The following is a 15,709-nucleotide window of genomic DNA, read 5'->3' on the forward strand; positions in this document are numbered from 1 at the left end:
CGGCCTGCCTCGCCTCGTGTTCTCTCGCCGACTGGCAGAAATGCTTTGATTACCCACAGTCCTTTGCCAGATGAGACCAGTGTCTCGGGCACTGGCTCCTCATCTCACTCGGGCCTATGCCAAAGATGTAAAATTTGTTGCGGATGCTCGAGCCTTAATGCTTCAAGGTGTAGACCTTTTAGCTGATGCTGTAGCTGTTACAATTGAGCCAAAGGGAAGAACAGTGATTATCGAACAGAGTTGGGGAAGTCCCAAAGTGACAAAAGATGGGGTCACTGTTGCAAAGTCAATTGATTTAAAGGATAAATACAAAAATATCGGAGCTAAACTTGTTCAGAATGTTGCCAATAACACAAACGAAGAGGCTGGGGATGGCACCACCATTGCCACTGTTCTGGCACGGTCTATTGCCAAGGAGGGCTCTGAGAAGATCAGCGAAGGGGGTAATCCAGTGGAAATCCGGAGAGGTGTGATGTTGGCTGTTGATGCTGTAATTGCTGAACTTAAGAAACAATCTAAACCTGGGACAACCCCTGAAGAAATTGCTCAGGTTGCTACAATTTCTGCAAACGGAGACAAAGACACTTGGAACATCATTTCTGATGCAGTGAAGAAGGTTGGAAGAAAGGGCATCATCACAGTGAAGGATGAGAAAACCCTGAATGATGAGCTAGAAATTATTGAAGGCATGAAGTTTGATAGAGGATATATTTCACCATATTTTATTAACACATCAAAAGGTCAAAAATGTGAATTCCAAGATGCCTATGTTTTGTTGAGTGAAAAGAAAATTTCTAGTGTTCAGTTCATTGTACCTGCTCTTGAAATTGCCAAAGCTCACCGGAATCCCTTGGTCATAATTGCTGAAGATGTTGATGGAGTAACTCTTAGCACACCGGTTTTGAACAGGCTAAAAGTTGGTCTTTAGGTTGCAGCAGTCAAAGCTCCAGGGTTTGGGGACAACAGGAAGAAACAGCTTAAAGATATGGCTAATGCTACTAGTGGTGTGGTGTTTGGAGAAGAGGAGTTGAATCTAAATCTTGAAGATGTTCAAGCTCATGATTTAGGAAAAGGTGGAGAGGTCATTGTCAGCAAAGATGATGCCATGCTATTGAAAGGAAAAGTTGACAAAGCTCACATTGAAAAACGTAATCAAGAAATCACTGAGCAGCTAGACGGCACAACTAGTGAATATGAAAAGGAAAAGCAGAATGAGCGACTTGCTTAACTTTCAGATGGAGTAGCTGTGTTGAAGGTTGGAGGGACAAGTGATGTTGAAGTGAATGAGAAGAAAGACAGAGTTACAGATGCTCTCAATGCCACAAGAGCAGCTGTTGAAGAAGGCATTGTTCTAGGAGGGGACTGTGCTCTGCTTTGGTGCATCCCAGCCTTGGATTCATTAAAGCCTGCTAATGAAGATCAGGGGATAGGTATAGAAATTATTAAAAGAGCACTTAAAATTCCTGCAATGATGATTGCTAAGAATGCAGGTATCGAAGGATCTTTGATAGTTGAGAAAATTCTGCAGAGTTCCTCGGAAGTTGGTTATGACGCCATGCTTGGAGATTTTGTGAACACGGTGAAAAGGGAATCATTGATCCAACAAAGGTTGTAAGAACTGCTTTACTGGATGCTGCTGGGGTGGCCTCCTTGCTAACTACAGCTGAAGCTATAGTGACAGAAATTCCTGAAGAAGAGAAGGACCCTGGAATGGGTGCAATGGGTGGAATGGGAGGGGGTATGGGAGGTGGCATGTTCTAACTCCTAGAATAGTGCTTTGCCCTTATCAATGAACTGTGACAGGAAGCTCCAGGCAGGTTCCACATCAATAACTTCAGAGAAGTCACCTGAAGAAAATGACTGAAGAGAAGGCTGGCTGATCACTGTAACCGTCAGTGACTGGTTTCCTTTGACAATACATAATGGTTTACTGCTGTCATTGTCCACGCCTACAGATAATTTATTCTGTATTTTTGAATAAAGACATTAGTACATTCCTGATGCTGGGTGCAAGAGTCATATACCAGTGTCCTGCTTTCACTTTAAATCATTGAAGCATCTCTACTGTTCTGTCAGCGCTGGACTGTAGCGCTGTTGTCACCACATGAGAAGTTCAGAAGCAGCCTTTCTGTGGAGGGTGAGAATGATTGTGTACAGAGTAGAGAAGTATCCAATTATGTGACAACATTTGTGTAATAAAATTTTGTTTAAAGTTAAAAAAAGTCATTTGTATTGCACATTCACAGATCTGGTTATTTAATTGTTGATAATGTTTTCTATTCCTTAGAAAGCAACTTGAAAAGGCAACAACTTATCTTTTCACTGAATCTCTCTCCCTCCCCCCCTCTCTCTCTCTCTTCCTCTCTCTCTCTCTCTCTCTCTCTCTCTCTCTCTCTCTCTCTCTCTCTCACACACACACACACACACACACAGACACTACACCATAAAATAGGCAATTTCTTATGCACTGTTCCAATTTTGTTCTGCTGCCAAAGCATACAATATCAAGAAAAAGGCAGAAATCTTGAAAAGATATGGATATTGAACTTTATCTATGAATGTTCATGTCTGTGTATGTGTATGTTTTATGCATATATGTGTATGTGTGCTTTTGTGCTTGTAGGTACACCCTCCCATGCATGTGTGTGGAAGCCAGAGGTTGACATTGGCTATTTTGCTTTATTATTATCCACCCTGTTCCTTCAGATATGGTCTCTAACCGGCCCTCAACCTAAATTATTTGTCTACATGGGCTATATAGTGACCCTCTAAATTCCTTCGGTCTCCTTTTCTCCAAGTCCTAATTTCATAGACCCACACTGCCATGTCTAGTTTTTTCATGTTTGCTGGGGATACAAACGTAGGTCTTCATGATTACATTGTACACATTTTAACCACTGAGTAGTCTCCCAGCCATCATGTTCAAGGTGAATTTGGAATTATTCAGTGTTCTAGGAAGTCTAGTGTAGTATGCCAAGCAATGAAGCCACTACACCTGCTATTTATAAAAAACTGTGGTAAGGAAACAGATGGCTGGCATGAAAAGAAGGAATATGAAAGATTTTAGAAAATACCATGGACATGACTGACTACTAGTAAAGAATAGTAGGTTAGAAGTGTGATTAAAATATTAATCATGGAAGTCCTTGTTGGTTATGCTGAAATTTATTCTAAGATCAATGGAAAGTCACTTACATTTTAACCAGAAAAGTAAGTGACTTAATTGAGTATCTAACACAAAATGTGTATTACTTCTGAAAGCATGCATTGTATTGCTATAATCTAGAGTAAATTGATGTTGGGACTAAAACAGATTTCTAGAAATGCCATGGCAATTTCTCATTCATCTGAGCTCCAGATACTCTGGAACAAATTAAATCTTTTTTCTCATGAACTATATTTAGTATAGTAATCTTCCAATTACTTAGATCATTATTTAACTGAGTACTTAGCGTGATCCCAGTTATGTTGATGATTAAACCCAACATACAGCATGATACACTGGTGCAACAATTCTGTCTGAACATACATAGAATATGCAGCACATTTCTTTCCCCTTTCATCCATTCATTGGTAAGCAGTTGGTAGTCTATAACAGCTTTTATAAAGCACTTTCTATTGGAATACAGAAATGCTATTCATGTATTATGATCTGTGGCTGACTGTTCATATTAGAATATCAGATCTAAACAGTTGCAACATGGAATAAAGCTTCAAATATTCATGCTTTGTTTCTACAAAGAACTATGTAGAGCTCTGACCCTCTGTTTCTTCAAGTCATCCCCTCATATAGATCAGCACTAGACTGGCAACTCAGAATTTTTTTTTTATATTTTCTTCAAAAATCAGGGGGAAAGCACACATGGTATAAATAAAAATATAAAATGACATCTTCCAATTTCTTTTGCTTTTGACTCTATAATACTCTTATTCATAATCATTAAATACTTTCTATTTTTTCACAGATTAATTATGAATACAGATGCTGATATTCAAAGGTCTGGCCATCTCCAGTTCATGAGGTAAATGAAGGTATAGGTAAAACATAGTTTGAATGAATGTGGCTTTGTTCCTAGAAAACTTTATTTATAAAAGCAGATAAGGGTCACACAAATAACTCAATAGATAATTGCTGGGAAGCCTGAAAACTTGAATTCTATCTCTGGATCTTATACAGGTAAAGGGGTGATATCTTCTACATATCAGCTATGTACTGTGAAACACTACACAATGGAGTACTACTCAGCTATCAAAGACAATGACTTCATGAAATTCATAAGCAAATGGATGGAACTAGAAAATGTCATCCCGAGTGAGGTAACCCAGTCACAGAAAAACACACATGGTATGCACTCATTGATAAGTGGATATTACCCAAGATGCACAGACCACATGAACCTCAAGAAGGATGACCAAAATGTGGATGCTGCACTCCTTCTTTAAAAGTGGAACAAAAAGAGGAGATAGGGAGGCAAAGTTTAGAGCAGAGACTGAAGGAACGGTCATTCAGAGCCTGCCCCACATGTGGCCCATATAGATACAGCCACCAAAACTAAATAAGATGGATGAAGCTAAGAAGTGCATGCGACAGGAACCAGATATAGATCTCTCCTGAGAGACACAGCCAGAACATGTCAAATACAGAGGCAAATGTCAGCAACAAACCACTGAACTGAAAACAAGACCCCCATTAGAGGAATTAGAGAAAGGACTGAAAGAGCTGAAGGGGCTTGCGACCCCATAAGAACAACAATGCCAACCAACCAGAGCTTCCAGAGACTAAACCACTACCGAAAGACTATACATGGAGTGACCCAGGGCCCCAACTGCAGAGAATAGCCTTGTTGGGGCACCAGTGGAAGGGAAAGCCCTTGGTCCTGCCAAGGTTCGACCCCCAGTACAGGGGAATGTCGGGGGTGGGGGGGGAGTCGGTAACGGGGGTATATGGGGGAGCGGGAGGGGAAAGACCTCCTGAATAAACTCCAAGCAACTGTCTTGTTCCCAGGTCAGGGGAGATGCCCAAATTGCAAATAGCTAGTCACAACTCTGACCTTTATTTTGTCCTTGAAGGAGGAATATCTCTCCCTCTAAGGCCCAGTGCAAGATCCATAGGGGGAACTAAAGGAATGATTGATAAAAAGTTGTTCCTCCTTGTGCACTGATGTCTATATGCAGGTGAGGGCAAGTACAAGATAAGGCAAGGCCTGTGATTGGGCAGTGAAAAAGAAAGGCAGGGGCAGAGTTTTTGAGAAGCCAGAGAGATAGGAGAAGAAAAGATGGAGGAGAAGGATGACCCACCCATGTGTGGCTTTAATTAGGCACAGGTAGCTATGAAAATCTTATAAGGGATGGATTATTACAGGAGAATTTGTCTTATCTAGGTGGGCAGTTTGTATCAATGTCAATTGACTCTGTGTTTAATGAGTGAATGTTTTGTGGAGTAAGAATTTACTGATATAAATCTGACTGATAAATAAAAAGTAAAAATAAAAATAAAACCAAACAAGTTAGTAACCCCTGATATCAAAATGTTGGTAAATGTTTTTAATTTCTTTCTTTTTCTTTTTGGTTTCTGTTTGTTTTTTGTTTTGTTTTGTTTCTTTTGTGTTTTTTTTTTTGGGGGGGGTTGGGCATGGAAGAGTGGAGTAGTGCCAAACAGATATCTTCCTGTTTGTTTGATTTCCTATCTACTGTATATTCAATAATTAAATAATTGATTTTAGAACCTAGAGTGGCAGAGTGTATATAGTTGGTCCAGTGTACCTACTGTGTTAGAAACAAAGCTCAGAAAGCACATCTGTCGGATATTTCATCATTCTCTTTATCTGTGGATGAACATCATTGAAAAATAATAGCATTTGGAAGCACTCCACAGGCTGTATAATTATACTATTAACATACTGCACCAGAACGTCTGAGTTCATTCTTATGCCCTTTACTTTTATTCAGTTTGTGTTTATATCACTATTTTACGCTGTTATCTTCACAACTTCAGTTATCTTTGTCCTTAAAATGCATTTAAAATATCACCATCTACTAAAATTGCAGGCCTTCACACAGTCTGATTGTTGTATAATCCTAGCAAACCAGGACCTCACGGGAGGCAAGAAGTGAAGCAGAAACCATAGAAGAAGGCGGCTTCTCCTGGCTCATTCAGCTACATTTCTTTTAAAGCTCAGGACGATTAACCTAAGGATGGCTCACCCAAGAGTGGGCTGAGCCTTTCTAAACAGTCAAGAAAACGTCCCATAATCTTGTCAACGGCCAATCAGAAGGAGGCAATTCCTTTTCTCTTCCTAAATGTATTGATTTGACAATCAATATTAGTGATCACAGTCCCCCAAATTGATCCAAATTTCTATGGATTATTTCTCATCTCTCTCTTCTGGGTTCCTGGTAATCTTTTTATCCCTTCCTAGTTATTCTCTCTCTCTCTGGTGGTGCCAGTCTTATTCTTTTATAACCAAACCAGTCACATTGGCTTAAAGACGTATGATGTCTTTTACACTGGTAATGTTCAAATATTCTCTTTTCAAATATAGCCATGTTCAAAAAAACTAAAGTAGGGGTTTCAAAAAGTGAATTTATGGAGACATAAGACAAAGCATTTCCTGTTTGTTCAAACACACACACACACACACACACACACACACACACACACACACACACTTGTTATATATTTCCCCTTGCCTTTCTTTTCCTTGTTCCTTCCTGCTTTTCGCACATATGAATTTTCCTCTTACCTTTTCATCCTCTTTACAACCTTCTAAGAGGATTCTTTCCTCTTCAATGAGTCTAAAGCACTGAGCTGCCCACTCTTCCCTTGTCAGTGCCTAGTTGAGCAGGTGCTTCCCTATTTGAAATAATACTTTTCCCCTTAGACTCATCTGTTGCCCTTTTCCTAGGTACATAATAGTGAAACTATGAAATACTAAAATCTCTTAATACACATAAGGTTGTTCACTTCCATTTCCAAAATAAAGAATCATTCTTTTTAAAAACAATTTTAAAAATAACATTTTCTAAAAATTAAAATGCCCAGACTCTGAAGCCAATTCCTGCATATAATTCTCTCCCAACGCCATCTCGTTTTTATTAAGGCAAATTAAGTAGCTATATTTTCATTCAGTCTTCACAGCTGCAAAATAGAGTTGATACTGTACCCATGGACTGTAATATTATCACATCAGACTAAATTTTGTAAAAGATTTATACTCCTATACATCACATAATCAATGCTATACAAATTTTTGATATTATTAAATGAAATATACAACTCAGTATTAGTTGCTATCATTGATCAAATGAGATGAAGGCTTTCTGTTTTTCAGGGTTTTCCTCATCACTAAGAGGACTGTATTGTGATTTATATAGTGCTCAGCTTAATTATTTAAGGCAATGAAATGACACAAGTGTGAAATATTTGTAATTATAAGGAAAATGAAGAAAGACCATTAAAGTGGTTTGGCCTCACACAGTCATTCTTCCATTAAAGATCATATTACTTATTGACTTTTCCATCTCCCTTATTCTGAACTGTAATACCTGTGGTTGGCAAGAAATTTTTCTCTATTGCATGTTCTCTTTCTGAAATATTTCTTTAAATTTTCCCTTCATGTTGTGAAGAGACAAATTTATGGCAAAAATCTATAACAGAATTAAAAATGGCTCAGTCTTTCAACTGATATGCAGAAGTTAACTGTTTGTGGGCTAAGAAAGAAGACGCAACCTTGAAGAGCACTGGCTGCCCTTTCAGAGGACTCGAGCTCCATTTCCAATTCCCACATGGCAGCTGCGACTGTCTGAAACTCTAGCTCCAGACTATCTGACTCTCTCCTCTGGTGTCCATGGCCACTGCATGACCATGATCCACAGATATACATGCAGGCGAAACACCTGTGCGCATTAAATAAAAACAAATATAGTTTCTCTTAAAAAATGTTCTCTGCACCACTAAGTGTCTGTCTCATGGAAGAATTCTTGAGCTAAACTCTTATTTCAATTTTGCCATTCAATTCCTTGATATTCTATGCCTTCCTGTAGCGTTTTGAAATCTTAAAACACACCACTTCACCAGATAATGGTTGGAAATAGCTACACTCTCAAAACTAATGGGTGGAAATCAGTGTAATTTCTGAGACCATCTGGTGATTTGCGCTGGACAATTCCAAGCAAACACCATGAAAATATTGATTTTCTTTGCAAATGTATAAATCAGGTCCTAAATTCTCTGTGTTTGTTTAGTGTCCCTGCCCTGGGCAGGAAGGATGCTAAACAGTAATGACAAACACACATTTAGGTGATTGTTTTGTGTTCCAGACACCTGAGCCAAAAGGCTGCTGCAGCTGCCATGTGACCATTTACTTGTAGGCTAAGGAATGCTCATACATCTCACCCTCGTTCCCCCCTACAATAGCCTATCTCTGATTTTCAGGCCCTTCTATAATTGTTCCAATCAATGCTATAACACCCTAAGTGGATATTTATGGAAAATCAATTTAGAACACTGTAATTAGCAAGCACTGTAATCCTCTAACTGCTAGTGCACAGCAGTCACTCCAAGCAGGACTTACCCACAATGAGGCGTGTATGAAAATACTTAAGACCCTCACCAACACTAACTTGGTTGACGCTCAATGGTGGCATTAATTTGTTTATTTGAGATAGTACCAAAATCTTTCCTTATTTCCACAAACAATGATGATGCATAACATGCTAAAACTCCATTCTGTCAGTACAGAATGCCATCTCTGATATGTGGTCCAAAAATTTTGAACATTATGCTCTAAGAAATCCAGTTTCCCATTCTCTTTGTGAAATAATATTAATGTTGCTTAGGTATCAGGCAGGAAAACTAGAAAAATACAATTGCATTAGAGTTTTCATTTCAGTGGCTTACAAAGATATTTTTTGGACCCCTTCCCCTGCTCCTCCTTTTCTATTTGTGACCCATCTTGCTGGCATAGAAGTTGTTATAACTTCAGGTTAATTCTAGGCACAGATGTAAGAAATGAAGCCAGAATCACTGTTGCTTAAATCAAGGGCCCAGGGGCAAGACTCTCTGCTTTCATAGTAGAAAGAAAATACTTTTAAATTAGATATTTCTAAGATTACCACTCTCCAAACTTTATAGTTCATCAAAATCTTATCTGCAGAAGGACATTGTTGCTAGGTAAGCTTGAAGGTCCTTAACATATAAAGTTAATGCATTGAATGACATGATGCCTCCTTAATTAAACATTCAGGTAAGGCTTTAGTGATTTAGAGCAGCATTGTTATTAGACCAGTGTGTGTGTGTTTGTGTGTGTGTTACTCAAATATTTCTAACTTTCTTTTAATATTTTTAAATATTCTGTTTATATTTAATAACACAAAATATCAATTGTTTATGAATAGTTGGAACAACCTCTCCATAAAGCAAAGACTCACATATACTCTTTCTCCTATCTGTCTTATACTAGCTCCTCCCAGATTACAAACTGACTGAATCAGCATGAAGTTTGACAATAATTGACATGTTAGGAATAATTTGCACACCTCTGTGATAAAGGGAGTTGCATGAATAGGAAAAGAAGTGACCACTACCTTCTGAATAAAGAAAGCTCATCACACACACACACACACACACACACACACACACACACACACACACACACACACAAAGGATTCAGCACTGATGAATCAACTTTGCATTAAATTTTCCACCTGAAATATGATGAAAAGTTCACCAATTGCATTTCTAAACAAATACAAATAATAAGACACAACCTGAGGACACTATGTTTCTTTAGGAAAGACCAGTCCAGCTGTAGCTGGTAGGTATGTTTCGTATGTATGTATGTATGTATGTATGTATGTATGTATGTATGTATGTATGTACTGTTTATTTATTTATTTTACTTTCTTGCAGTGCTTGTGTATAAACCAAAGGTCCCTATTTCCAGCTGGTAGGTTTTATTTTCTCAAATTGAAACACAGATCACTTATATTTTGGTATGCAGGACTTTTATTGGGGGAGGGGGTCGGGCTAGGGTGAGACATGGTCTCACTAGGGAATCCAAGTAATGTAGGCCAGTCTAACCTGTCACATGAAATTCTTTTACCCCAACATACTCAGTGCTGGAATTGTGTATCTACTGTTTATTAAATATTTAAATAGAATGATCTTAGATGCTTGTTAGCTGGAAATGCAAAGTAATATGTTCAGATACCAAGAGAAAGAGGAGATAATTATTGTCTCTAGGAGCTTACACTGAGAATGGAAAATTAGAAAATACAGAGAGTATTTTTATTACAGAAATTAAAATATAAGTGAACCCTTTAAGCTACGCAATTCACTATTCAATTGACATAACTTTAATAAGAGCCTTAAAGTTTGTTAATAGATTTTTGTCTCCATATTTTTAACTTTTGACCTCATAATACATCGTGTTTCTTCATTTGGTATGAGAAAGGTGCTTCATTTGGACGCTCAGCTGATGCTGCTCCTTCCAGAAAGGAAAACAAGAGGAAGGCCCTTCCCTTCCTCTCACTGGTAGCTCACACTCTCAAGGTGACTTGGACCTGTGTTGCTCAGGGACCGTGCCTCTGGTCTGTCTGAATCCTTTCTGCCTTTTGTCCTTCAGAGCCTTTTACTCAAGATCCACTTTCCCTTCTGTCAGTGTCTAACCTTTCATTTCAAAGTGTTTTGTGAAACTGATCTTCACAAATATAATCTGTTCTGTTTTCAAGTAGCTTCCTAATTCACTTCAGAGTGACTTGGTAGTCCAGTTCCACCATCTTTGTTGCCTATCATAGCAACGTTTAAAACCAATGAATCTAACAGTCCCTAATCTGATTAAGATTAGATTATTTTACTATAATAGATACAGTTGACCCTGATTTTGATAATGAACCAAAATGCAGAATACAGATTTTGTTATAAAGAATTGTCCTGTGTCATTCATATATACATACTTTTTTTTGCAGGCAGTGGGGTACAAAAGGCAGCATCATCTAGATAAAGATTGCAATATACCAAAAAATATCCTTGAAAAAGCAAGGCATGCATTATGTTGTTCAGAACAATTTTAATTTTTTTCTCAGAAATGTTTTCTTCAAATCAACCATTCTGAGGTAATGATAAGGTAGAACTTTCAGCACTATAGTCATATCTGCATGTGGTGATTTCAAATGCTTTACTGTGAAATCAGCTGCATGATTTTGAGGAATCTGCTAACCTCTCTAATTTTAAATTTGCCTTCATTACAGAGAGACTTGTAATAACATCACTGCTGTAAGATGAGAGGTTTCTAATAATAAGAGCAAATGTTATATGCATCGTGCACCTTATGTCAGGCACTGTGTAAGCCTCTTGGTCATAATCCTCACTTAATCCTTAAAGCAGCTTGTGTGAGAGGCCTGCCTAACAACATCTGGATCTTGTATATGAAGATACTGATGCTGCCTGACCCTTGGAGACAGTGCAGTCTCTAACAGAGAAGGTTTCTACATACCAAACACAGAAGACAAGCGTTTAGAACAGAGAGTGCCCAGCATTCCATACGGGTAACGAGGAAGGACAGATGCAGAGTGTAGGCTGCTCTAAAGGGTGAAGGCGTAAACCCCAAGGCGAAAGAAAATGAGAGAAAACAGCGAGCTGCTGTGTGTGTCCTGAGACTGACAGCTCCATAGGTGACAAGAAGCATGGTCTCTGCCAGAGATCTGTTGTAAGCAGAAATCAAAGACGAGTTGAAGGAAAGACCTTTCCACGTGAGTAAAGGAGAACGAACACTGCTCTTTGTTCACACTCGTGTGTGCCACTGCACAGAGAAAATCATTGGAAAGAAGTGCAGTCCTGTCCAAGGGCAGACAGCATGCATGGTGAGGTGGCATTGTGTCTCTGCTTTGATTCCATGGGGACCAGAGCAGAAGGTGACTCTGTGACAGACCCATCCTTGATCTTTTCAGTTATGTGAATGTAAGAATTTAGTCCAAGGTAAGTCCTGTTGGGAAACACAAGTATGACAGAGAACATTGCTGTCCTTGGAGGCTGGAAATACCCAAGTCACCTAACTGAAACTGGCACATCTGTATGGGTAGTGTCATGGTTTGTATATGCTTGGCCCAGGGAGTGGCACTATTAGAAGGTGTGGCCTTGTTGGAGGAAGTGTGTCACTGTGGGGTGGACTTGGAGACCCTCCTCCTAGCTGCCTGGGGATGTTCAGTCTGTTCCTGGCTTCCTTTGGGTGAAGATGTATAACTCAGCTCCTCCTGCACCATGCCTGCCTGGATGCTGCCATGCTCCTGCCTTGATGATAATGAACTGAACCTCTAAACTTATAAGCCAGCCCCAGTTAAATATTGTCCTTTATAAAACTTACATTGGCATGATGTCTGTTCACAGCAGTAAGACCCTAAGACAGGTGGTGTATATTTCATTCTTATGTTTTGCTCTTTAAGACAAACACTGCCTCAGAGTAAAAGACTGGAGAAAGGTCTTCCAAGAAAATAGTACAAAAAATAAGCTGGAGTTGCCATTCTAATATCCAATAAAATACTTTCAACCAAAAGTTATCGAGCAAGATGAGAAAGGACACTTAATATTCATCAAAGGAAAAATCCACCAAGAGAAACTTTCAATTCTGAACGTCTATGCACAAATGCAAAGGCACCGACATTTAGAAAAGAAACTTTACTAAAGCTCAAAGCACACATTGAAACTCAAACAATAATAAGAGGAGACTTAACACCCCATTCTCACTAATGAACAGGTCATTGAAACAGAAAATGAACAGAGACATAGAGAAACTAAAGGAGGATATGGACTAAATGGATTTAACAGATAGCGACAGAACATTTTACCCTAAAACAAATGAATATATCTTCTTCTCAGCACCTCATGGTACCTTCTCCAAAATTGACCATTTAATTGGGCACAAAAGAAGCCTCAACTGATATAAGAAGATTGAAATAATCCCATGTATCCTATCAGAACCATGGCATAAGGCTGGTCTTCAATAACAACAAAAACAAAAGAAAGCCCCCACACACGTGGGAACTGAACAACTATCTACTCAATGATAACTTGGTCAGGGAGAAAATAAAGAAAAAAATTAAAGGCTTCCTGGAAATTAATGAAAGTAAAGGCACAACGTACCCAAACTTATGAGATACAAAGAAAACAATGCTAAGAGGAAAATTCATAGCACTAAGTGCCCAGGTATAAAAATTAAGGCTATCCTACTCTAGCAACATAACAGCACACCTGAGAGATCTAAAACAAAAAGAAGCAAACACACCCAACAGGAGTAGATGGCAGGAAATAGTTAAACTCAAGGCTGAAATCAACCAAATAGAAACAAAGAGAACATTATAAAGAAACAGTAAAACCAAAAGCTAGTTCTTTGAAAGAATCAACAAGATAGATAAACCCTTAGCCAAACTAACCAAAGTGCCCAGAGATTGTGTCAAACTTAACAAAATCAGAAATCAAAAGGGAGGCATAGCAAAAGAAAAGGAGGAAATTAAAAAATATCATCAGACCCTATTACGAAAGCCTATTCTCAATGGAACTGGAAAATCTAGAGGAAATGGATGGTTTTCTAGACAAATACCACATACCAAAGTTAAATCAAGAGCAGGTAAACTCTCTAAATAGGTCCATATCCCCTAAAAAATGTAAGAAGTTATTAAAAACCTCCCAACAACAACAACAGCAACAATAAAAGCTCAGGTCCATGTGGCTTTAGTGAAGAACACTACCAAACCTTCACAAAAGACCTAATACCAATATTCCTCAAACTATTCCATAAAATAGAAACAGAAAGAAACACTACATAATTCATTCTATGAAGCTGCAATTATTCTGATACCTAAACCACACAAGAATGCAATAACAAGGAGAGAGAGAGAGAGAGAGAGAGAGAGAGAGAGAGAGAGAGAGAGAGAACGAACCTCAGACTAATTTTGCTTTTGAATATTGATGAAAAATACTCAATAAAATTCTTTCAAGCATAATCCAGGAACTCATCAAAATCATCATTCACCATAATCAAGTAGGCTTCATCCCAGGGATGCAAGGTTGATTCAATATCAGAAAATCCATTAACGTAATCCATTATATAAACAAACTCAAAGAAAGAAATCACATGATCATCTCCATAGATGCTGAAAACACATTTGACAGAATATAATGCCCCTTCAAGATAAAAACAATGGAGGGATCAGGAAATCAAGGCCCAGACCAAAACATAATAAAAGGCAATTTACTGCAAACCAACAGCTAACATCAAATTAAACGGAGAGATATTTGAAGCAATTCCACTAAAATTGCGGACAAGACAAGGATGCCCCCTCTCTGCATATCTATTCAATATAGTACTTAAAGTTCTAGCTAGAACAATAAGACAGAAAAGGGCATTAAGGGGATACAAATTGGCAAAGAAGAAGTAGAGGTTCACTATTTGCAGATGATATCATAGTATTCATAAGCGACCCCAAAAAATCTATGAGAACTTCTATAGCAGCTAAACAACTTCAGCAATTTGACTGTGTATAAAATTAACTCAAATAATCAGTAGCCTTCCTTTATGCAAGTGATAAACAGGCAGAGAAAGAAATTACTGAAACAACTCCCTTTGCAATACCCACAAATAATACAGAATAACTTGGGGTAACTCTGACCAAGCAAGTGAAAGATCCGTATGACAATAACTTCAGGTCTCTCAAGAAAGAAATTGAAAATCTCAGAAAATGGAGAGACCTCCCATACTCACAGTTTGACAGAAGTAATAAAGTAAAAATGGCCATCCTGCCAAAGGCAATTTACAGATTCAATGCAATTCCTATCACATTCCCAACCCAGTTCTTCAAAGATATGGAATGAGCATGGAATGAGCAATTCTCAAATTCATCAGGAAAGGCAAAAATTCTATAGTAGCGAAACAATTCTTGACAATAAAAGAACTGCTGTGGGAATCACAATTCCCGACCTCAAGCTATAGTACAGAGCAATAGTGATAAAAACTGCATGGTATTGGTACAGAGACAGACACACTGATCAATGGAATACAATTGATGAACCAGAAATAAAACCACACACTACACACACGTGATCTTTGACAAAGTAGCCAAAAATATACAATGGAAAAAAGAAAGCATCTTCAATAAATGGTGCTGATTTAACTGGCAGTCTGTATGTAGAAAAATGAAAATAGATACATAGTGGTCACCTTGCACAAAGCTCATGTCTAAGTGGATCAAGGACCTCAAAATAAAACCAGATACACTGAATCTAATAGAAGAGAAAGTGGGAAAGAGCCTTGAACTCATTGGCACAGGGTAAAATGTCCTAAATAGAATTCCAATGGATCATGCTCTAAGATCAAGAATTGATAAATGGAACCCCATGAAACTGGAGAGTACCCATAAAGCAAAGGACACTGTCAATAGGATGAATAGTCAAGAAGCAGACTGGGAAAAAAAAAACTTCACTAACCAAACATCTAATAGAGGGGTAATAACCAAAATATACAAAGAACTCAAGAAGCTAACTACCAAAAAAAAATCCAATCAAAAAATAAATGTATAGAACTAAACAGAATTCACAACAAAGGATCTCAAATGGATGAAAAGCTCTTAAAGAAATGTTCAAAGTTCTTAGTGATCAGTCAAATGTAAATCAAAATGACCCCAAGAGATTCCACCTTACATCAATCAGAATGGCTAA

The 15,709-nt window shown here is 38.2% G+C and overlaps 1 protein-coding gene and 1 pseudogene across 1 annotated transcript in view; one reads left to right on the forward strand and one right to left on the reverse strand.

The window, feature by feature from the left end:
• Positions 1-15,709, reverse strand: part of Kctd8 (potassium channel tetramerization domain containing 8) — a 236,070-nt gene that overhangs the window by 37,671 nt on the left and 182,690 nt on the right. The gene's annotated exons all lie outside the window — the stretch shown is intronic.
• LOC116912139 lies at positions 41-1,919 on the forward strand (annotated as a pseudogene).

The sequence above is a fragment of the Rattus rattus genome, chromosome 11 (assembly GCF_011064425.1).
Source record: "Rattus rattus isolate New Zealand chromosome 11, Rrattus_CSIRO_v1, whole genome shotgun sequence".
Classification (NCBI taxonomy): Eukaryota; Metazoa; Chordata; class Mammalia; order Rodentia; family Muridae; genus Rattus; species Rattus rattus.